This window comes from Rutidosis leptorrhynchoides, chromosome 4 (assembly GCF_046630445.1).
Source record: "Rutidosis leptorrhynchoides isolate AG116_Rl617_1_P2 chromosome 4, CSIRO_AGI_Rlap_v1, whole genome shotgun sequence".
Lineage (NCBI taxonomy): Eukaryota > Viridiplantae > Streptophyta > Magnoliopsida > Asterales > Asteraceae > Rutidosis > Rutidosis leptorrhynchoides.
In genome coordinates this window covers 316,949,274-316,975,865 of record NC_092336.1, presented here as the reverse complement: position 1 = coordinate 316,975,865, position 26,592 = coordinate 316,949,274, and positions in this window count along the sequence as shown.

Sequence of the window (26,592 nt, the reverse complement as noted above, 5' to 3'; positions counted from 1 at the left end):
TAACAACATTTAACAAGATCGTTAACCTAAAGGTTTCAAAACAACACTTACATGTAACGACTAACGATGACTTAACGACTCAGTTAAAATGTATATACATGTAGTATTTTAATATGTATTTATACACTTTTGAAAGACTTCAAGACACTTATCAAAATACTTCTACTTAACAAAAATGCTTACAATTATATCCTCGTTCAGTTTCATCAACAATTCTACTCGTATGCACCCGTATTCGTACTCGTACAATACATAGCTTTTAGATGTATGTACTATTGGTATATACACTCCAATGATCAGCTCTTAGCAGCCCATGTGAGTCACCTAACACATGTGGGAACCATCATTTGGCAACTAGCATGAAATATCTCATAAAATTACAAAAATATGAGTAATCATTCATGACTTATTTACATGAAAACAAAATTACATATCCTTTATATCTAATCCATACACCAACGACCAAAAACACCTACAAACACCTTCATTCTTCAATTTTCTTCATCTAATTGATCTCTCTCAAGTTCTATCTTCAAGTTCTAAGTGTTCTTCATATATTTTACAAGTTCTAGTTACATAAAATCAAGAATACTTTCAAGTTTGCTAGCTCACTTCCAATCTTGTAAGGTGATCATCCAACCTCAAGAAATCTTTGTTTCTTACAGTAGGTTATCATTCTAATACAAGGTAATAATCATATTCAAACTTTGGTTCAATTTATATAACTATAACCATCTTATTTCAAGTGATGATCTTACTTGAACTTGTTTTCGTGTCATGATTCTGCTTCAAGAACTTCGAGCCATCCAAGGATCCGTTGAAGCTAGATCCATTTTTCTCTTTTCCAGTAGGTTTATCCAAGGAACTTAAGGTAGTAATGATGTTCATAACATCATTCGATTCATACATATAAAGCTATCTTATTCTAAGGTTTAAACTTGTAATCACTAGAACATAGTTTAGTTAATTCTAAACTTGTTCGCAAACAAAAGTTAATCCTTCTAACTTGACTTTTAAAATCAACTAAACACATGTTCTATATCTATATGATATGCTATTTTAATGATTTAAAACCTAGAAACACGAAAAACACCGTAAAACCGGATTTACGCCGTCGTAGTAACACCGCGGGCTGTTTTGGGTTAGTTAATTAAAAACTATGATAAACTTTGATTTAAAAGTTGTTATTCTGAGAAAATTATTTTTATTATGAACATGAAACTATATCCAAAAATTATAATTAAACTCAAAGTGGAAGTATGTTTTCTAAAATGGTCATCTAGACGTCGTTCTTTCGACTGAAATGACTACCTTTACAAAAACGACTTGTAACTTATTTTTTTGACTATAAACCTATACTTTTTATGTTTAGATTCATAAAATATAGTTCAATATGAAACCATAGCAATTTGATTCACTCAAAACGGATTTAAAATGAAGAAGTTATGGGTAAAACAAGATTGGATAATTTTTCTCATTTTAGCTACGTGAAAATTGGTAACAAATCTATTTCAACCATAACTTAATCAACTTGTATTGTATATTATGTAATCTTGAGATACCATAGACACGTATACAATGTTTCGACCTATCATGTCGACACATCTATATATATTTCGGAACAACCATAGACACTCTATATGTGAATGTTGGAGTTAGCTATACAGGGTTGAGGTTGATTCCAAAATATATATAGTTTGAGTTGTGATCAATACTGAGATACGTATACACTGGGTCGTGGATTGATTCAAGATAATATTTATCGATTTATTTCTGTACATCTAACTTTGGACAACTAGTTGTAGGTTACTAACGAGGACAGCTGACTTAATAAACTTAAAACATCAAAATATATTAAAAGTGTTGTAAATATATTTTGAACATACTTTGATATATATGTATATATTGTTATAGGTTCGTGAATCAACCAGTGGCCAAGTCTTACTTCCCGACAAAGTAAAAATCTGTGAAAGTGAGTTATAGTCCCACTTTTAAAATCTAATATTTTTGGGATGAGAATACATGCAGGTTTTATAAATGATTTACAAAATAGACACAAATACGTGAAACTACATTCTATGGTTGAATTATCGAAATCGAATATGCCCCTTTTTATTAAGTCTGGTAATCTAAGAATTAGGGAACAGACACCCTAATTGACGCGAATCCTAAAGATAGATCTATTGGGCCTAACAAACCCCATCCAAAGTACCGGATGCTTTAGTACTTCGAAATTTATATCATATCCGAAGGGTGTCCCGGAATGATGGGGATATTCTTATATATGCATCTTGTTAAAGTTGGTTACCAGGTGTTCACCATATGAATGATTTTTATCTCTATGTATGGGATGTGTATTGAAATATGAAATCTTGTGGTCTATTGTTACGATTTGATATATATAGGTTAAACCTATAACTCACCAACATTTTTGTTGACGTTTAAAGCATGTTTATTCTCAGGTGAATACTAAGAGCTTCCGCTGTTGCATACTAAAATAAGGACAAGATTTGGAGTCCATGTTTGTATGATATTGTGTAAAAACTGCATTCAAGAAACTGATTTCGATGTAACATATTTGTATTGTAAACCATTATGTAATGGTCGTGTGTAAACAGGATATTTTAGATTATCATTATTTGATAATCTACGTAAAGCTTTTTAAACCTTTATTTATGAAATAAAGGTTACGGTTTGTTTTAAAAATGAATGCAGTCTTTGAAAAACGTCTCATATAGAGGTCAAAACCTCGCAACGAAATCAATTAATATGGAACATTTTTAATCAATAAGAACGGGACATTTCAGTTGGTATCCGAGCGTTGGTCTTAGAGAACCAGAATTTTGCATTAGTGTGTCTTATCGAGTTTGTTAGGATGCATTAGTGAGTCTGGACTTCGACCGTGTTTACTTGAAAAATGATTGCTTAACAAATTTTGTTGGAAACTATATATTTTTAACATGTGAATATTATGTGATATATTAATCTCTTAACGCGTTTGATATTATGTGATAGATGTCTACCTCTAGAACAAGTCCCATTGACTCACCTAATAATAATGAAGAGTCAAATGTAAATTGGAATGATTCGTGGACTGATTCACAAGTTCCCGAAGAGGAACCGGAAGAAGAGTCGGAACCGGAAGAAGAATCGGAACCGGAAGAAGAATCGGAACCGGATGAAGAAATAGAACCGGTGGGGGAAATAATAAAACGGTTAAGTAAAAGAAAATCCTCAACCAACCGACCAAGGTTAATTATGGTCAATGGTGTTTCCGCCAAGGAAGCAAAATATTGGGAGGATTACCAATTCTCCGATGAATCGGATTCCGACGAGAATTCCGATGATGTTATAGAAATTACCCCAACTGAATTTAAAAAGGCAAAAGAAAATAATAAGGGAAAGGGCATAAAAATAGAGAAATCAAATTCCAACCCCGATGAACTTTATATGTATCGTCAACCCCCGAAGTCCTTAAGTTGTAATAATGACCCGGGAACCTCTAAACCACCAGGTTTTTCTAGACCAATGTGGAAAACGACGGCTCGTATTAGGGGAACATCATATATCCCTAGAAACTTGGCAAAACGAACCAAAACCGAAGAAGAAGAAACGAGCGAGTCGGAATAAGATAGTTGTATTCATGTGGTGTAATATATGTAATATAGTGTTCTTATGCTTTATGATATATGTAAAAATTGCTTGTATTAATAAGTTTTTTTTATGAATCTAACTCTTGTCTATTTTACAGTTTAAAAACACAAAATGGATAGACAACCCAATATTTTAAGAGACCTACCCGGAGACATGATTGATGAAATCTTGTCTAGAGTCGGCCAGAATTCCTCGGCACAACTATTTAAGGCGAGATCAGTTTGTAAGACATTCGAAGAACGTTCCAAGAATGTCTTGGTTTATAAGAGACTTTCGTTTGAAAGATGGGGGATATCACATTGGGAAACCCATAAGTTACGATGTGTTTACTTTGACGCATATATTGCGGGGAACCCAAATGCTATTTTACGCAACGGGTTAAGAAATTATTTTGACTCAATATATCCAAATATTGGACTTCGTGATTTAGAAAAAGCGGCTAACATGCAACATAAAGAAGCATGTTATGCTTACGGATTAGTAATGTTCGCTTCTCACCAAAGTGAGAACAAGAACATCGGGCTACAACTATTAAACAAAATTGAAGGTATTTCATATGCCCGAGAGACATATTAAATTAACGTGGCCACTATGTTATGATCCAAGTCGGGTCATACCCAATAACAAGCTTATCAACACTTTATATGTATTTATTTTAACGATTGGATTGTTAAATGAATACGCGACACTTGAACTTTAGAAAATCGGTTTTCTAAATTATGATCACTTGAGATAAATTATTTGGATAATTTATATATGTTGTGGATTTAATTATTTATAGGTTTAAATAATTATGTTGTATTTTATAAAATGGTTTATGAAATAATTACAAATAACAAATACATGCTTATTTTATACAAGTTTTATAAAATAAATATAAGTTTTATAAAATAAAACTTGTTATAAAATACACATGTGGTGTGCAGAATTTTGGTCTCCAAGATGCCACACCCATGCTTGTTTTGTTTATTTTAAGACCACACAAGTGCCAAGGGACATGCCTATTAGTTTACCAAGGGCCTTGACTCAAAGTGCACATGTAATACACATAAAAACACCAAGAAAAAACTGCAACTTTTGCTCCTGCTTTGCTGTTTCTGTCGTGATCATTCAGCAGCAAAAGGGGTTCAATATTTTGGTTTTTCAAGTGGTAATCAAGTGTCATTAAAATCCTAACTATTGTACTAGGTGTTGGTTACAAGTTTGGGGTATAATCTCTTGAGGTTTCATAGTTTTGAGACTCAATACATCATCATCTTTTGATAAGTTGCTGTCCAGAATTTTGAGTGCAATCAAAAGGGTTTCAAGCTTGGTTAATTAGTTAGTTAAGTGTTTAAATCTTAACTAACTCAAAGGGTGGTGTTAGTGCTTCAAAGGATTGGGTTTTACACACTTGATCATCACCTTCTTCATCATACAAAACAGCCCTCAATTTACTTGAGGAGGTATTAATCTTACTTCCTTTGTTCTTGTATGTAAGCATATGTTTCAAGACTTGATAACAATATGGAATTCATTAAAATGGTTTAACATATAAACTTGTTTCTACAAACAATCATGCTTCCGCTTTCTTTAACTATCATAAAATGGCTTTGTGATTAAGTTGACATTAAGAACTTGTTGTTATGTTGAATTCCTTCATTGGTATCTAGAGCCGAAGTCTATGAAATATGCTTCTTATATATGGTCTTTAAAACCCATCAACTTTGCATTCTACTAACATGCATGAAAGTAAAATGCAAAATAAATGGATTTGGGAGGGTTGTATAAGGTTGGCCGAATTTTAAGGGTTCCAAAAGTAGGTTTGGAACTTGAAAATTGGTCATTTTGTTGTATGTTGAAGTTCACAATCAAGCCTTGGCCTTTTGTTTGAATGGTTGCATGTTTGGTTGAATTAATTCATTCATTTGGTATGTAATATTAATTCATTCATGTGGTTGTAATATTCATGCAATTTGGTTTGTAATATTAATACTTTGGTTATGTAATTTATTTTATATTTGGTATGTAAAATAGATTAGGATGTATTTTCATTTTCTAGACAAAATGTATTAGGATATATTTTGTAAAATGATGAAGATGATGAAGACTTGAAGAACATTTGAAGAAGCATTTGGATGCAAGATTAAGTGGGAGTTTTAAAATCTCCTACTTTGTGTTATTACCCTTACCCGGTGGCATTTTGTTTTCGGCTAAACAAAATGCTTACCAAAAATGGCTTGATTGTGAACATATGTTTTGCATGCTTGGTTGTTATTGTATGATTGTGGATTGTATGTTTGTATGCTACAAGTTAATCACACATGTAAATAACAAACAAAACTAAAATTTAATTGGTTAAATTAGACATTATTAACAACATGCAAAACGACAATTTAAATGGTTAAATTGAAATGGTAAAAGGACATAAATAAACGGTTATTAAAAACATGATATGGATCATACATATAAAATGGTTTATATCATGTAATTAGCTTAATTACAAAACATGAAAAATGGATTTTCAAATAAACCATACACTAAATGCATGTTAGTGTATGGTGCAAAAGTTTTCTCAAACTAGAATTAATGAAAACTTAAAATCCCTTATTAACAAGGCAAACAAGTTAAACGCCATCCTATTGTGTGACACTTAAAAGTATTAGGGAACTCATGATGGGATAAAGGTCACCTAACCATTATGAGCAAACTAATATGATTAAGGTAAATTTCGCATGCTTGTGGGATAAAGGTCACCTAACCACATGTATGTTAAATTTACAAGTCTATACAAGTAGGACGACTTGATTTGGGAATCATGAACTTAGGGTCACCGAAGCATGAGGAACAAATAGGCGTTGATGGGATAAATATGCCATGCAAAAGGATTGCATGATCCCATACTCTAGAAGTTGCAAATGGATTGCAATTGTCATTTATTGACTACCTAGCTAAATCAAATTGCGGGATAAAGGTCACCTAACCGAAATTTGGCTTACCATTGGATTCTAGAATTTAATAATTCAATTTGATTTAAAGGGTATTGAATGTTAAATTAAAATCGATACTTAAACGAACTTTGTTAATTTTGTAGATGGCCGCCAATAACAACAACAACATTCCAAACGCACCACTTAACCTAAACCACCTATCATTAAGGTCTCTCTTAGAGAAAGACAAACTCAACCATACCAACTTTATGGATTGGTTCCGCAATCTTCGGATTGTCCTCAAACAAGAGGATAAAGCGTATGTACTTGAGGACCCCATTCCCGATCAACCGGATGAGGATGATGAGGAGGCAATGGCCTTTTACGATAAGTATTGCCGCGACTCCCTTCAAGTCTCATGCCTAATGCTTGGGACTATGATTCCCGAACTCCAAAAGGATTTCGAGCATCATAGTGCATACGACATGATAACGCAATTGAAGGAGATGTTCCTTCAACAAGCGCGTGTCGAGCGCTTCGAAACGGTTCGGGCGCTACATGCTTGTCGTATGGACGATACCCAATCGGTTTCATCTTATGTACTTAAGATGAAAAGCCTTATCGATCGTGCTAACCGTCTTAACCTAAACATTTCCAATGAGTTAGCCACCGATCTTATCCTTAACTCCCTATCAAAAAGGTTTGATCAATTTGTAATTAATTACAATATGAATGGGATGGATAAGAGCATAGGTGAGCTTCACGGTATGCTTAGAACGGCAGAAACTAGCATGGGTAAAAGGTCTTTACCCGTGTTAGCAATCGATCAAGGTGGGTCCAAAGGTAAGACCTCTAAGCCAAAGGTGGCTAAGAGAAAAGGACCCGCCTATCAAGGCAAAGGGAAGGGGAAGATGGTTACCCCAACCATCAACAAGGCTAAGAAGCAAAAGGTAGCTGAGAAGGCAAACCCCAAGGAAGACCCATGTTTCGGTTGCGGTGAGATGGGTCATTGGAAACGAAACTGTCCGGTCTATCTTAAGGAGTTGAAGGACAAGAGGGATGCAGGGCAAACCTCAGGTAATATATATATGGTATATATAGAGCTTAGTATTACTTCTTCTAATACATGGGTATTAGACACTGGATGTGGAACTCACATTTGCAATTCATTGCAGGGGTTCAAAAGAAGTAGCAAGCAAACGGGAACATCAAGTCTCTACATGGGTAATGGAGCTAAAGTGCAAGTGAAAGCTCAAGGAGACTTTGTGTTAAAACTTCCAAGTGGCTTGGAACTTATTTTGAATGATGTTTTGTATGCACCCGACTTATGTCGAAACATTATTTCTGTTTCCCGTTTGAAACAATGTGGTTTTAATCCTAATTTTGTTAATGATGATATCCACGTTTATTTAGATAATGTATTCTATTTCAAGGCTTCACCTTCAAATGGAATTTATGAATTGGTTCACGATGACACATTATCTAGTAGCTCAATGTACCATACAAGCACCAAGAAACTCAAAAGGGATTTGAGTGATTCCTACTTATGGCATTGTCGCCTTGGTCACATAAACAAGAACCGAATGCATACACTTCAAAAGAATGGACTTTTGAAATCAAATGAAATGGATTCGTTTGATGTATGTGAATCTTGTTTACAAGGCAAGATGACTAAACCACCTTTCAAAGGGACCTATGAAAGGGCTAAAGATTTATTGGGATTAATACATTCGGATGTGTGTGGACCCTTTAAACCCATGACTAGGAATGGTGAGAGATACTTTGTTACTTTCATTGATGACTTTAGTCGTTTCGGATATGTCTACTTATTAAGACACAAGGACGAAACATTTGAAGCATTCAAAGAATATCAAAACGAAGTACAAAATCAACTCAATGAGACAATTAAGGTACTACGTACCGATAGAGGAGGTGAATACCTAAGCGATGCCTTCCAAGATCATCTTAGGAGTTGTGGGATTATCTCACAACTTACTCCACCCGGAACACCCCAACTCAATGGAGTTTCCGAAAGGAGGAACCGAACCCTAATGGATATGGTTCGATCTATGATGGCAAGAAGCTCGTTACCTCTATCATTTTGGGGTTATTGTCTAAGCTCCGCGGCTCGTATTTTAAATATGGCCCCAACCAAGAAAGTGGAACGAACTCCTCACGAGATGTGGTTTGGTAAACCTCCATCTCTATCATACTTAAAGGTATGGGGATGTGAAGCTTATCCTAAGCGTTACGTCCCTAATAAGTTGAATGCTCGATCCACGAAGTGTATCTTCATAGGATATCCCAAGGATGATATGGGATACTATTTCTATGATCCATCCGAGCAGAATGTATTTGTTGCTCGGAAGGCGGAATTCCTTGAAACTAAGTTCCTAATGGAAGGAAATAGTGAAAGGAAGATAGATCTTGAAGAGGTTCAAGATCAAGTAGATGATACACAATTGGTTAACACTAGCACTCAACATGAAAATGTTGATAGTGATCAAATGGATGATCAAAATACACAAGACATTCGTAGATCTGGTAGGATTAGCAATCCTCCTGAGAGATATGGGTTTCTCATAGATGGTTGCTATACGGTTGATTTGGATGAACCAACAAACTACCAAGATGCTTTATCAAGGATTGATAAAGATAAATGGCAGGATGCCATGAACGCCGAGATGCAATCCATGTATGAAAACCAAGTGTGGGAACTTGTTGAGCAACCGCCTAGCTCTAAGCTAGTTGATTGCAAATGGCTTTTCAAGAAGAAAACCGACATACATGGAAACTTGGATACATATAAAGCTAGACTTGTAGCAAAAGGTTTCACTCAAACTCAAGGGGTTGATTATGATGAAACTTTCTCGCCAGTGGCAATGCTAAAGTCTATTAGGATATTATTTGCCATTGCTGCTCACTACGACTATGAAATATGGCAAATGGATGTCAAAACCGCTTTCCTAAATGGATATCTTATGGAAGATGTCTATATGGTCCAGCCTGAAGGTTTTGTTGATCCAAAATATCCTAAAAGGGTATGCAAGTTAAAGAAGTCAATCTACGGATTGAAACAAGCATCTAGAATGTGGAATCATCATTTTAATGAGGAAGCCGAGAAATTTGGCTTTATTAAAAATGGTGATGAAGCTTGTGTATATAAGAAAGCTAGTGGGAGCACTATCATATTCCTTGTACTATATGTGGATGATATATTATTATTTGGGAATGATATTACCACAATGCAAGGAGTCAAAACTTGGCTAAAGAGTTGCTTCTCCATTAAGGATCTTGGAGATGCACAATACATATTGGGGATAGGGATCTATAGGAATAGATCCAAGAGACTGATAGGTTTAAGTCAAAGTACATACATTGATAAAATCTTGAAAAGGTTCAAGATGGAAAACTCTAAGAAAGGTTTGGTACCTATTCAAAGAGGAACCAGTCTCAGTTCATCTCAGTGTCCCACCACGAAAGATGAACAAGAGAAAATGAAGAAAGTCCCATACGCATCTGCTATTGGGTCTATCATGTATGCAATGATATGTACTAGACCGGATGTGTCATGCACTCTAAGCTTGACAAGTAGATACCAGAATAACCCAGGAAACAGTCATTGGATTGCTGTTAAAAGTATATTGAAATACCTTAGGAGGACTAAGGATATGTTTCTAATATATGGGTCTGGTGAGGAGGAACTCGCTGTAAAAGGTTACGTGGATGCGAGTTTCCAAACTGATCGAGATGACTCTCGATCACAATCTGGTTATGTCTTCATGTTAAATGGTGGTGCGGTCTCTTGGAAGAGTTCGAAACAGGAGGTTGTTGCGTTATCCACTACAGAGTCGGAGTACATTGCCGCCTCACTGGCAGCTCAGGAAGCTGCATGGATGAAGAAATTCATCGACGACTTAGGAGTGGTCCCTTCCATTCAGGACCCTCTTGAGATCTTTTGTGACAACGAGGGTGCGATTGCTCAAATCAAGGAACCTCGTGCCCATCAAAAGACTCGTCACATTGAGCGGAGATTCAACTACATAAGGGATGAAGTTGAAAAAGGAAAGATATGTATTCGCAAAGTTCATACATATCATAATGTTGCGGATCCACTCACGAAGCTTTTACATGGGCCAAAACATGAGGGACATGTTTGTGCATTAGGGCTTCGATATTCTAGTGATTGGATATGATCTATTTTATATTGTACCGGAACGAAATTATTCAAACTCATTAATATAATTATGGTATTAATTTAATTATGAGTCATGTTCCAATTTTGCATATTTTATCCATGAATAAACTATTATTCTAAATTCCGTAGTTGATCACATTTGTGGGAACAAGTGTGAGGTCTAGACTATTATGAACTTGGATTGGTTAACATTCAAATGGAGAATGTGGGGCAAGGTTGCAACCAAGATTCATAGATATTTGTGGGACACAAATATTGGAGGACCCGCTCTCAAGATTTACTGTATGGAGCCTTTGTGGTTGATCACATGTAATCTTGAGTAAAGGAGAATATCATTGTATCCTCTGACCTGAGATACATATTGGGTTCAGATATTCACCGAATATCGTGCCTTGATTCTTTCCTTCGCTATTCTGAAAAGGTAGCTCATAAGGGAGGCTTCAGGTATGGTACAAAGTGTAGTGTCTAGGACGTATGTAGCCAAGATGGAATTTGTCCCTCTTATTCGTTGAGAGTCAGATGTCTAAGGCCTGATAAAGTTAAATCTATAAGAGAGTGATCACTCTATGTCTCTTGGATTTAACATGACATCTAGGACAAAAGGATATATTGAAAGATTCACCTAATCATGTTCGAGATGGGAACTCAAAAGGGATGATGTTATTGAATGGCACAAAGTCATAACATATTGGGGGTGATGGACGGTAGTTAGGTGGTATCCATCACTTGCATTAATTTCTTATGTTTCTCGTGCAAGTGGGAGATTGAAGGTATTTCGTATGCCCGAGAGACATATTAAATTAACGTGGCCACTATGTTATGATCCAAGTCGGGTCATACCCAATAACAAGCTTATCAACACTTTATATGTATTTATTTTAATGATTGGATTGTTAAATGAATACGCGACACTTGAACTTTAGAAAATCGGTTTTCTAAATTATGATCACTTGAGATAAATTATTTGGATAATTTATATATGTTGTGGATTTAATTATTTATAGGTTTAAATAATTATGTTGTATTTTATAAAATGGTTTATGAAATAATTACAAATAACAAATACATGCTTATTTTATACAAGTTTTATAAAATAAATATAAGTTTTATAAAATAAAACTTGTTATAAAATACACATGTGGTGTGCAGAATTTTGGTCTCCAAGATGCCACACCCATGCTTGTTTTGTTTATTTTAAGACCACACAAGTGCCAAGGGACATGCCTATTAGTTTACCAAGGGCCTTGACTCAAAGTGCACATGTAATACACATAAAAACACCAAGAAAAAACTGCAACTTTTGCTCCTGCTTTGCTGTTTCTGTCGTGATCATTCAGCAGCAAAAGGGGTTCAATATTTTGGTTTTTCAAGTGGTAATCAAGTGTCATTAAAATCCTAACTATTGTACTAGGTGTTGGTTACAAGTTTGGGGTATAATCTCTTGAGGTTTCATAGTTTTGAGACTCAATACATCATCATCTTTTGATAAGTTGCTGTCCAGAATTTTGAGTGCAATCAAAAGGGTTTCAAGCTTGGTTAATTAGTTAGTTAAGTGTTTAAATCTTAACTAACTCAAAGGGTGGTGTTAGTGCTTCAAAGGATTGGGTTTTACACACTTGATCATCACCTTCTTCATCATACAAAACAGCCCTCAATTTACTTGAGGAGGTATTAATCTTACTTCCTTTGTTCTTGTATGTAAGCATATGTTTCAAGACTTGATAACAATATGGAATTCATTAAAATGGTTTAACATATAAACTTGTTTCTACAAACAATCATGCTTCCGCTTTCTTTAACTATCATAAAATGGCTTTGTGATTAAGTTGACATTAAGAACTTGTTGTTATGTTGAATTCCTTCAAAAATGTTTCCACAAGTGACGGAGTCGGTAATTGGGGTAAGAAATGAGGTTTTTAGATTGTTACGGGACTGTTGGACATTACGTAACCCTCGTCCCTTTGACGACGTTACAACACATTGTCTTATCAACGGCCATAACGGTTATGTTCCACAAGACCAAGGATGGGAAGTAGTCCTAGTAAAACCAGAATGCATGACTTGTTTCTGGACGTATGAATTACGTGTCTTTATTGCCTTTGCTGAACGACTTGTGTACTAGCTAGAATTATCTTCACAACCATCTTGTATCAAATTTATTGTGTGCTATATTTCATGCTATATGTAAAATAAGCGGTATTGTAAGTTTGTAAAATATTGTATAAAAATTTGAACGCGAAATATTATTATAATCAGTTTTTCATATAGAATTGTAGTAGTTGAATTGTATATTAGCTACTAAGTGAAATGTCCCGTTCTTATTGATTAAAAACGTTCCATATTGATTAAAAACGTTCCATATTAGCTACTAAGTTGAATTGTCTATTTTGTAAATCATTTATAAAACCTGCATGTATTCTCATCCCAAAAATATTAGATTTTAAAAGTGGGACTATAACTCACTTTCACAGATTTTTACTTCGTCGGGAAGTAAGACTTGGCCACTGGTTGATTCACGAACCTATAACAATATATACATATATATCAAAGTATGTTCAAAATATATTTACAACACTTTTAATATATTTTGATGTTTTAAGTTTATTAAGTCAGCTGTCCTCGTTAGTAACCTACAACTAGTTGTCCACAGTTAGATGTACAGAAATAAATCGATAAATATTATCTTGAATCAATCCACGACCCAGTGTATACGTATCTCAGTATTGATCACAACTCAAACTATATATATTTTGGAATCAACCTCAACCCTGTATAGCTAACTCCAACATTCACATATAGAGTGTCTATGGTTGTTCCGAAATATATATAGATGTGTCGACATGATAGGTCAAAACATTGTATACGTGTCTATGGTATCTCAAGATTACATAATATACAATACAAGTTGATTAAGTTATGGTTGGAATAGATTTGTTACCAATTTTCACGTAGCTAAAATGAGAAAAATTATCCAATCTTGTTTTACCCATAACTTCTTCATTTTAAATCCGTTTTGAGTGAATCAAATTGATATGGTTTCATATTGAACTATATTTTATGAATCTAAACATAAAAAGTATAGGTTTTTAGTCGGAAAAATAAGTTACAAGTCATTTTTGTAAAGGTAGTCATTTCAGTCGAAAGAACGACGTCTAGATGACCATTTTAGAAAACATACTTCCACTTTGAGTTTAATCATAATTTTTGGATATAGTTTCATGTTCATAATAAAAATCATTTTCTCAGAATAACAACTTTTAAATCAAAGTTTATCATAGTTTTTAATTAACTAACCCAAAACAGCCCGCGGTGTTACTACGACGGCGTAAATCCGGTTTTACGGTGTTTTTCGTGTTTCCAGGTTTTAAATCATTAAAATAGCATATCATATAGATATAGAACATGTGTTTAGTTGATTTTAAAAGTCAAGTTAGAAGGATTAACTTTTGTTTGCGAACAAGTTTAGAATTAACTAAACTATGTTCTAGTGATTACAAGTTTAAACCTTCGAATAAGATAGATTTATATGTATGAATCGAATGATGTTATGAACATCATTACTACCTTAAGTTCCTTGGATAAACCTACTGGAAAATAGAAAAATGGATCTAGCTTCAACGGATCCTTGGATGGCTCGAAGTTCTTGAAGCAGAATCATGACACGAAAACAAGTTCAAGTAAGATCATCACTTGAAATAAGATGGTTATAGTTATAGAAATTGAACCAAAGTTTGAATATGATTATTACCTTGTATTAGAATGATAACCTACTGTAAGAAACAAAGATTTCTTGAGGTTGGATGATCACCTTACAAGATTGGAAGTGAGCTAGCAAACTTGAAAGTATTCTTGATTTTATGTAACTAGAACTTGTAAAATATATGAAGAACACTTAGAACTTGAAGAATGAAGGTGTTTGTAGGTGTTTTTTTGTCGTTGGTGTATGGATTAGATATAAAGGATATGGAATTTTGTTTTCATGTAAATAAGTCATGAATGATTACTCATATTTTTGTAATTTTATGAGATATTTCATGCTAGTTGTCAAATGATGGTTCCCACATGTGTTAGGTGACTCACATGGGCTGCTAAGAGCTGATCATTGGAGTGTATATACCAATAGTACATACATCTAAAATCTATGTATTGTACGAATACGGGTGCATACGAGTAGAATTGTTGATGAAACTGAACGAGGATATAATTGTAAGCATTTTTGTTAAGTAGAAGTATTTTGATAAGTGTCTTGAAGTCTTTCAAAAGTGTATAAATACATATTAAAATACTACATGTATATACATTTTAACTGAGTCGTTAAGTCATCGTTAGTCGTTACATGTAAGTGTTGTTTTGAAACCTTTAGGTTAACGATCTTGTTAAATGTTGTTAACCCATTGTTTATAATATCAAATGAGATTTTAAATTATTATATTATCATGATATTATCATGTATGAATATATCTTAATATGATATATACATTAAATGTCTTTACAACGATAATCGTTACATATATGTCTCGTTTAAAAATCATTAAGTTAGTAGTCATGTTTTTACATATGTAGTTCATTGTTAATATACTTAATGATATGTTTAATTATCATAGTATCATGTTAACTATATATATATCCATATATATGTCATCATATAGTTTTTACAAGTTTTAACATTCGTGAATCACCGGTCAACTTGGGTGGTCAATTGTCTATATGAAACATATTTCAATTAATCAAGTCTTAACAAGTTTGATTGCTTAACATGTTGGAAACATTTAATCATGTAAATATCAATCTCAATTAATATATATAAACATGGAAAAGTTCGGGTCACTACAGTACCTACCCGTTAAATAAATTTCGTCCCGAAATTTTAAGTTGTTGAAGGTGTTGACGAATCTTCTGGAAATAGATGCGGGTATTTCTTCTTCATCTGATCTTCACGCTCTCAGGTGAACTCAGGTCCTCTACGAGCATTCCATCGAACCTTAACAATTGGTATCTTGTTTTGCTTAAGTCTTTTAACCTCACGATCCATTATTTCGACGGGTTCTTCGATGAATTGAAGTTTTTCGTTGATTTGGATTTCATCTAACGGAATAGTGAGATCTTCTTTAGCAAAACATTTCTTCAAATTCGAGACGTGGAAAGTGTTATGTACAGCCGCGAGTTGTTGAGGTAACTCAAGTCGGTAAGCTACTGGTCCGACACGATCAATAATCTTGAATGGTCCAATATACCTTGGATTTAATTTCCCTCGTTTACCAAATCGAACAACGCCTTTCCAAGGTGCAACTTTAAGCATGACCATCTCTCCAATTTCAAATTCTATATCTTTTCTTTTAATGTCAGCGTAGCTCTTTTGTCGACTTTGGGCGGTTTTCAACCGTTGTTGAATTTGGATGATCTTCTCGGTAGTTTCTTGTATAATCTCCGGACCCGTAATCTGTCTATCCCCCACTTCACTCCAACAAATCGGAGACCTGCACTTTCTACCATAAAGTGCTTCAAACGGCGCCATCTCAATGCTTGAATGGTAGCTGTTGTTGTAGGAAAATTCTGCTAATGGTAGATGTCGATCCCAACTGTTTCCGAAATCAATAACACATGCTCGTAGCATGTCTTCAAGCGTTTGTATCGTCCTTTCGCTCTGCCCATCAGTTTGTGGATGATAGGCAGTACTCATGTCTAGACGAGTTCCTAATGCTTGCTGTAATGTCTGCCAGAATCTTGAAATAAATCTGCCATCCCTATCAGAGATAATAGAGATTGGTATTCCATGTCTGGAGACGACTTCCTTCAAATACAGTCGTGCTAACTTCTCCATCTTGTCATCTTCTCTTATTGGCAGGAAGTGTGCTAATTTGGTGAGACGATCAACTATTACCCAAATAGTATCAAAACCACTTGCAGTCCTTGGCAATTTAGTGATGAAATCCATGGTAATGTTTTCCCATTTCCATTCTGGGATTTCGGGTTGTTGAAGTAGACCTGATGGTTTTTGATGCTCAGCTTTGACCTTAGAACACGTCAAACATTCTCCTACGTATTTAGCAACATCGGCTTTCATACCCGGCCACCAAAAATGTTTCTTGAGATCCTTGTACATCTTCCCCGTTCCAGGATGTATTGAGTATCTGGTTTTATGAGCTTCTCTAAGTACCATTTCTCTCATATCTCCAAATTTTGGTACCCAAATCCTTTCAGCCCTATACCGGGTTCCGTCTTCCTGAATATTAAGATGCTTCTCCGATCCTTTAGGTATTTCATCCTTTAAATTTCCCTCTTTTAAAACTCCTTGTTGCGCCTCCTTTATTTGAGTAGTAAGGTTATTATGAATCATTATATTCATAGATTTTACTCGAATGGGTTCTCTGTCCTTCCTGCTCAAGGCATCGGCTACCACATTTGCCTTCCCCGGGTGGTAACGAATCTCAAAGTCGTAATCATTCAACAATTCAATCCACCTACGCTGCCTCATATTCAGTTGTTTCTGATTAAATATGTGTTGAAGACTTTTGTGGTCGGTATATATAATACTTTTGACCCCATATAAGTAGTGCCTCCAAGTCTTTAATGCAAAAACGACCGCGCCTAATTCCAAATCATGCGTCGTATAATTTTGTTCGTGAATCTTCAATTGTCTAGACGCATAAGCAATCACCTTCGTTCGTTGCATTAATACACAACCGAGACCTTGCTTTGATGCATCACAATAAATCACAAAATCATCATTCCCTTCAGGCAATGACAATATAGGTGCCGTAGTTAGCTTTTTCTTCAATAACTGAAACGCTTTCTCTTGTTCATCATTCCATTCAAATTTCTTCCCTTTATGCGTTAATGCAGTCAAGGGTTTTGATATTCTGGAAAAGTCTTGGATGAACCTTCTGTAGTAACCAGCTAGTCCTAAAAACTGGCGTATGTGTTTTGGAGTTTTCGGGGTTTCCCACTTTTCAACAGTTTCTATCTTTGTCGGATCCACCTTAATACCTTCTTTGTTCACTATGTGACCGAGGAATTGAACTTCTTCCAACCAAAATGCACACTTTGAAAACTTAGCGTACAATTCTTCCTTCCTCAATACTTCTAACACCTTTCTCAAATGTTCACCGTGTTCTTGGTCATTCTTTGAGTAAATAAGTATGTCATCAATGAAAACAATGACAAACTTGTCAAGGTATGGTCCACACACTCGGTTCATAAGGTCCATGAACACAGCTGGTGCATTAGTTAAACCAAACGGCATGACCATAAACTCGTAATGACCGTAACGTGTTCTGAAAGCAGTCTTTGGAATATCATCTTCTTTCACCCTCATTTGATGATACCCGGAACGTAAGTCAATCTTTGAATAAACAGACGAGCCTTGTAGTTGATCAAATAAGTCATCGATTCTCGGTAGTGGGTAGCGGTTCTTGATGGTAAGTTTGTTCAACTCTCGGTAGTCGATACACAACCTGAATGTACCATCTTTCTTCTTGACAAACAAAACAGGAGCTCCCCACGGTGATGTGCTTGGTCGAATGAAACCACGCTCTAAAAGTTCTTGTAATTGGCTTTGTAGTTCTTTCATCTCGCTGGGTGCGAGTCTGTAAGGAGCACGAGCTATTGGTGCAGCTCCTGGTACAAGATCTATTTGAAATTCAACGGATCGATGTGGGGGTAATCCCGGTAATTCTTTCGGAAATACATCGGGAAATTCTTTTGCGATGGGAACATCATTGATGCTCTTTTCTTCAGTTTGTACTTTCTCGACGTGTGCTAGAACAGCATAGCAACCTTTTCTTATTAGTTTTTGTGCCTTCAAATTACTAATAAGATGTAGCTTCGTGTTGCCCTTTTCTCCGTACACCATTAAGGGTTTTCCTTTTTCTCGTATAATGTGAATTGCATTTTTGTAACAAACGATCTCTGCTTTCACTTCTTTCAACCAGTCCATACCGATTATCACATCAAAACTCCCTAACTCTACTGGTATCAAATCAATCTTAAATGTTTCGCTAACCAGTTTAATTTCTCGATTCCGACATATATTATCTGCTGAAATTAATTTACCATTTGCTAATTCGAGTAAAAATTTACTATTCAAAGGCGTCAATGGACAACTTAATTTAGCACAAAAATCTCTACTCATATAGCTTCTATCCGCACCCGAATCAAATAAAACGTAAGCAGATTTATTGTCAATAAGAAACGTACCCGTAACAAGCTCCGGGTCTTCCTGTGCCTCTGCCACATTAATATTGAAAACTCTTCCGCGGCCTTGTCCATTCGTGTTCTCCTGGTTCGGGCAATTTCTAATAATGTGGCCCGGTTTTCCACATTTATAACAAACTACATTGGCATAACTTGCTCCGACACTACTTGCTCCGCCATTACTCGTTCCGACACCATTTGTTCCTTTCGTTCTGTTAACCCCTGGTTCGTAGACATAACACTTCGCCGCGCTATGACCATTTCTTTTACACTTGTTGCAAAATTTGGTGCAGAACCCCGAGTGATTATTTTCACACCTTTGGCATAGCTGCTTCTGATTATTGTTGTTGTTGCGGTTATTATTGTTGTTGGGATGATTGTTGTAGTTGCTGTTGTTGTTCTTGTTGTTATTGGGCCATTTGTTGTAGTTGCGATTGATGTTGCGATTGTTGGGATAATTGTTGCGATTATTGTTGTAATTGCTGTTGTTGTTGTATTGGTGATTCTTATCACCGTTTTCCTCCCACTTTCTTTTGACTTGCTTCACATTGGCCTCTTCAGCAGTCTGTTCTTTAATTCTTTCTTCAATCTGGTTCACGAGTTTGTGAGCCATTCTACATGCCTGTTGTATGGAGGCGGGCTCGTGTGAACTTATATCTTCTTGGATTCTTTCCGGTAATCCTTTCACAAACGCGTCGATCTTCTCTTCCTCATCTTCGAATGCTCCCGGACACAATAGGCACAATTCTGTGAATCGTCTTTCGTACGTGGTAATATCAAATCCTTGGGTTCGTAACCCTCTAAGTTCTGTCTTGAGCTTATTGACCTCAGTTCTGGGACGGTACTTCTCGTTCATCAAGTGCTTGAATGCTGACCACGGTAGTGCGTACGCATCGTCTTGTCCCACTTGCTCTAGATAGGTATTCCACCATGTTAACGCAGAACCTGTGAAGGTATGCGTAGCGTACTTTACTTTGTCCTCTTCAGTACACTTACTTATGGCAAACACCGATTCGACCTTCTCGGTCCACCTTTTCAATCCGATCGGTCCTTCGGTTCCATCAAATTCCAAAGGTTTGCAGGCAGTGAATTCTTTGTAGGTGCATCCTACACGATTTCCTGTACTGCTAGATCCAAGGTTATTGTTGGTATGTAGCGCAGCCTGTACTGCGGCTATGTTTGAAGCTAGAAAAGTACGGAATTCCTCTTCATTCATATTCACGGTGTGTCGAGTAGTCGGTGCCATTTCCTTCAATATAATTAAATGGAACAAGTTAATCATAGAGAATATTAAGAGTAGTTAATAGTATTTCGTAGCATAATATGAACTCATTTATAAAAGCTTTTTCTTCATATTAGCGTTTTATAAGTTTAAATTCGGGTAGTACCTACCCGTTAAGTTCATACTTAGTAGCTAATATACAATTCAACTACTACAATTCTATATGAAAAACTGATTATAATAATATTTCGCGTTCAAACTTTTATACAATATTTTACAAACTTACAATACCGCTTATTTTACATAAAGCATGAAATATAGCACACAATAACTTTGATACAAGATAGTTGTGAAGATAATTCTAGCTAGTACACAAGTCGTTCAGCAAAGGCAATAAAGACACGTAATTCATACGTCCAGAAACAAGTCATGCATTCTGGTTTTACTAGGACTACTTCCCATCCTTGGTCTTGTGCAACATATCCGTTATGGCCGTTGATAAGACAGCGTGTTGTAACGTCGTCAAAGGGACGAGGGTTACGTAATGTCCAACAGTCCCGTAACAATCTAAAAACCTCATTTCTTACCCCAATTACCGACTCCGTCACTTGTGGGAACGTTTTGTTTAATAGCTGTAGCCCGATGTTCTTTTTCTCACTTTGGTGAGAAGCGAACATTACTAACCCATAAGCATAGCATGCTTCTTTATGTTGCATGTTAGCCGCTTTTTCTAAATCATGAAGTCCTATATTCGGATACATTGAGTCAAAATAATTTCTTAACCCGTTGCGTAAAATAGCATTTGGGTTCCCCGCAATATATGCGTCAAAGTAAACACATCGTAACTTATGGGTTTCCCAATGTGATATCCCCCATCTTTCAAACGAAAGTCTCTTATAAACCAAGACATTCTTGGAACGTTCTTCGAATGTCTTACAAACTGATCTCGCCTTAAATAGTTGTGCCGAGGAATTCTGACCGACTCTAGACAAGATTTCATCAATCATGTCTCCGGGTAGGTCTCTTAAAATATTGGGTTGTCTATCCATTTTGCGTTTTTATCCTGTAAAATAGACAAGAGTTAGATTCATAAAAAAAATACTTATTAATACAAGCAATTTTTACATATATCATAAAGCATAAGCACACTATATTACATCTATTACACCACATGAATACAACTATCTTATTCCGACTCGCTTGTTTCTTCTTCTTCGGTTTTGGTTCGTTTTGCCAAGTTTCTAGGGATATATGATTTTTCCCTAATAAGAGCCGTCGTTATCCACATTGGTTTAGAAAAACCTGGTGGTTTAGAGGTTCCCGGGTCATTGTTACAACTTAAGGACTTCGGGGATTGACGATACATATAAAGTTCATCGGGGTTGGAATTAGATTTCTCTATTTTTATGCCCTTTCCCTTATTTTTTTCTTTTGCCTTTTTAAATTCAGTTGGGGTAATTTCTATAACATCATCGGAATTCTCGTCGGAATCCGATTCATCGGAGAATTGGTAATCCTCCCAATATTTTGCTTCCTTGGCGGAAACACCATTGACCATAATTAACCTTGGTCGGTTGGTTGAGGATTTTCTTTTACTTAACCATTTTATTATTTCCCCCACCGGTTCTATTTCTTCATCCGGTTCCGATTCTTCTTCCGGTTCCGATTCTTCTTCCGATTCCGACTCTTCTTCCGGTTCCTCTTCGGGAACTTGTGAATCAGTCCACGAATCATTCCAATTTACATTTGACTCTTCATTATTATTAGGTGAGTCAATGGGACTTGTTCTAGAGGTAGACATCTATCACATAATATCAAACGCGTTAAGAGATTAATATATTACATAATATTCACATGTTAAAAATATATAGTTTCCAACAAAATTTGTTAAGCAATCATTTTTCAAGTAAACACGGTCGAAGTCCAGACTCACTAATGCATCCAAACAAACTCGATAAGACACACTAACGCAAAATTCTGGTTCTCTAAGACCAACGCTCGGATACCAACTGAAATGTCCCGTTCTTATTGATTAAAAACGTTCCATATTAATTGATTTCGTTGCGAGGTTTTGACCTCTATATGAGACATTTTTCAAAGACTGCATTCATTTTTAAAACAAACCATAACCTTTATTTCATAGATAAAGGTTTTAAAAAAAAAGCTTTACGTAGATTATCAAATAATGATAATCTAAAATATCCTGTTTACACACGACCATTACATAATGGTTTACAATACAAATTGTTACAACAAAATAAGTTTCTTGAATGCAGTTTTTGCACAATATCATACAAGCATGGACTCCAAATCTCGTCCTTATTTAAGTATGTGACAGCGGAAGCTCTTAATAATCACCTGAGAATAAACATGCTTAAAACGTCAACAAAAATGTTGGTGAGTTATAGGTTTAACCTATATATATCAAATCATAATAATAGACCACAAGATTTCATATTTCAATACACATCCCATACATAGAGATAAAAATTATTCATATGGTGAACACCTGGTAACCGACATTAACAAGATGCATATATAAGAATATCCCCATCATTCCGGGACACCCTTCGGATATGATATAAATTTCGAAGTACTAAAGCATCCGTTACTTTGGATGGGGTTTGTTAGGCCCAATAGATCTATCTTTAGGATTCGCGTCAATTAGGGTGTCTGTTCCCTAATTCTTAGATTACCAGACTTAATAAAAAGGGGCATATTCGATTTCGATAATTCAACCATAGAATGTAGTTTCACGTACTTGTGTCTATTTTGTAAATCATTTATAAAACCTGCATGTATTCTCATCCCAAAAATATTAGATTTTAAAAGTGGGACTATAACTCACTTTCACAGATTTTTACTTCGTCGGGAAGCAAGACTTGGCCACTGGTTGATTCACGAACCTATTACAATATTGACATATATATCAAAGTATGTTCAAAATATATTTACAACACTTTTAATATATTTTGATGTTTTAAGTTTCTTAAGTCAGCTGTCCTCGTTAGTAACCTACAACTAGTTGTCCACAGTTAGATGTACAGAAATAAATCGATAAATATTATCTTGAATCAATCCACGACCCAGTGTATACGTATCTCAGTATTGATCACAACTCAAACTATATATATTTTGGAATCAACCTCAACCCTGTATAGCTAACTCCAACATTCACATATAGAGTGTCTATGGTTGTTCCGAAATATATATAGATGTGTCGACATGATAGGTCGAAACATTGTATACGTGTCTATGGTATCTCAAGATTACATAATATACAATACAAGTTGATTAAGTTATGGTTGGAATAGATTTGTTACCAATTTTCACGTAGCTAAAATGAGAAAAATTATCCAATCTTGTTTTACCCATAACTTCTTCATTTTAAATCCGTTTTGAGTGAATCAAATTGCTATGGTTTCATATTGAACTCTATTTTATGAATCTAAACAGAAAAAGTATAGGTTTATAGTCGGAAAAATAAGTTACAAGTCGTTTTTGTAAAGGTAGTCATTTCAGTCGAAAGAACGACGTCTAGATGACCATTTTAGAAAACATACTTCCACTTTGAGTTTATCCATAATTTTTGGATATAGTTTCATGTTCATAATAAAAATCATTTTCTCAGAATAACAACTTTTAAATAAAAGTTTATCATAGTTTTTAATTAACTAACCCAAAACAGCCCGCGGTGTTACTACGACGGCGTAAATCCAGTTTTACGGTGTTTTTCGTGTTTTCAGGTTTTAAATCATTAAGTTAGCATATCATATAGATATAGAACATGTGTTTAGTTGATTTTAAAAGTCAAGTTAGAAGGATTAACTTTTGTTTGCGAACAAGTTTAGAATTAACTAAACTATGTTCTAGTGATTACAAGTTTAAACCTTCGAATAAGATAGCTTTATACGTATGAATCGAATGATGTTATGAACATCATTACTACCTTAATTTCCTTGGATAAAACTACTGGAAAAAAGAAAAATGGATCTAGCTTCAACGGATCCTTGGATGGCTCGAAGTTCTTGAAGCAGAATCATGACACGAAAACAAGTTCAAGTAAGATCATCACTTGAAATAAGATTGTTATAGTTATAGAAATTGAACCAAAGTTTGAATATGATTATTACCTTGTATTAGAATGATAACCTACTGTAAGAAACAAAGATTTCTTGAGGTTGGATGATCACCTTACAAGATTGGAAGTGAGCTAGCAAACTTGAAAGTATTCTTGATTTTATGTAACTAGAACTTGTAGAATATATGAAGAACACTTAGAACTTGAAGATAGAACTTGAGAGAGATCAATTAGATGAAGAAAATTGAAGAATGAAAGTGTTTGTAGGTGTTTTTGGTCGTTGGTGTATGGATTAGATATAAAGGATATGTAATTTTGTTTTCATGTAAATAAGTCATGAATGATTACTCATATTTTTGTAATTTTATGAGATATTTCATGCTAGTTGCCAAATGATGGTTCCCACATGTGTTAGGTGACTCACATGGGCTGATAAGAGCTGATCATTAGAGTGTATATACCAATAGTACATACATCTAAAAGCTGTGTATTGTACGAGTACGAATACGGGTGCATACGAGTAGAATTGTTGATGAAACTGAACGAGGATGTAATTGTAAGCATTTTTGTTAAGTAGAAGTATTTTGATAAGTGTATTGAAGTCTTTCAAAAGTGTATAAATACATATTAAAACACTACATGTATATACATTTTAACTGAGTCGTTAAGTCATCGTTAGTCGTTACATGTAAGTGTTGTTTTTAAACCTTTAGGTTAACGGTCTTGTTAAATGTTGTTAACCCAATGTTTATAATATCAAATGAGATTTTAAATTGTTATATTATCATGATATTATCATGTATGAATATCTCTTAATATGATATATATACATTAAATGTCTTTACAACGATAATCGTTACATATATGTCTCGTTTAAAAATCATTAAGTTAGTAGTCTTGTTTTTACATATGTAGTTCATTGTTAATATACTTAATGATATGATTACTTATCATAGTATCATGTTAACTATATATATATATCCATATATATGTCATCATATAGTTTTTACAAGTTTTAACGTTCGTGAATCACCGGTCAACTTGGGTGGTCAATTGTCTATATGAAACATATTTCAATTAATCAAGTCTTAACAAATTTGATTGCTTAACATGTTGGAAACATTTAATCATGTAAATATCAATCTCAATTAATATATATAAACATGGAAAAGTTCGGGTCACTACACTAAGTATGAAGTTAACGGGTAGGTACTACCTGAATTTAAACTTATAAAACGCTAATATGAAGAAAAAGCTTTTATAAATGAGTTCATATTATGCTACGAAATACTATTAACTACTCTTAATATTCTGTATGATTAACTTGTTCCATTTGACTATTTTGAAGGAAATGGCACCGACTACTCGACACACCGTGAATATGAATGAAGAGGAATTCCGTACTTTTCTAGCTTCAAACATAGCCGCAGTACAGGCTGCACTACATACCAACAATAACCTTGGATCTAGCAGTACAGAAAATCGTGTAGGATGCACCTACAAAGAATTCACTGCCTGCAAACCGTTGGAATTTGATGGAACCGAAGGACCGATCGGATTGAAACGGTGGACTGAGAAGGTCGAATCGGTGTTTGCCATAAGTAAGTGTACTGAAGAGGACAAAGTGAAGTATGCTACGCATACCTTCACAGGTTCTACGTTAACATGGTGGAATACCTATCTAGAACAAGTGGGACAAGATGATGCGTACGCACTACCGTGGTCAGCATTCAAGCACTTGATGAACGAGAAGTACCGTCCCAGAACCGAGGTCAATAAGCTCAAGACAGAACTTAGAGGGTTACGAACCCAAGGATTTGATATTACCACGTACGAAAGACGATTCACAGAATTGTGCCTATTGTGTCCGGGAGCGTTCGAAGATGAGGAAGAGAAGGTCGACGCGTTTGTGAAAGGATTACCGGAAAGAATCCAAGAAGATATAAGTTCACACGAGCCCGCCTCTATACAACAGGCATGTAGAATGGCTCACAAATTAGTGAACCAGATTGAAGAAAGAATTAAAGAACAGACTGCTGAAGAGGCCAATGTGAAGCAAGTCAAAAGAAAGTGGGAGGAAAACGGTGATAAGAATCACCAATACAACAACTGCAATTACAACAATAATCGCAACAATTATCCCAACAATCGCAACATCAATCGCAACTACAACAAACGGCCCAACAACAACAACAACAACAACAACAACAACAACAGCAACTACAACAATCATCCCAACAATAATAATAACCGCAACAACAACAACAATCAGAAGCAGCTATGCCAAAGGTGTGAAAAGTATCACTCGGGGTTCTGCACCAAATTTTGCAACAAG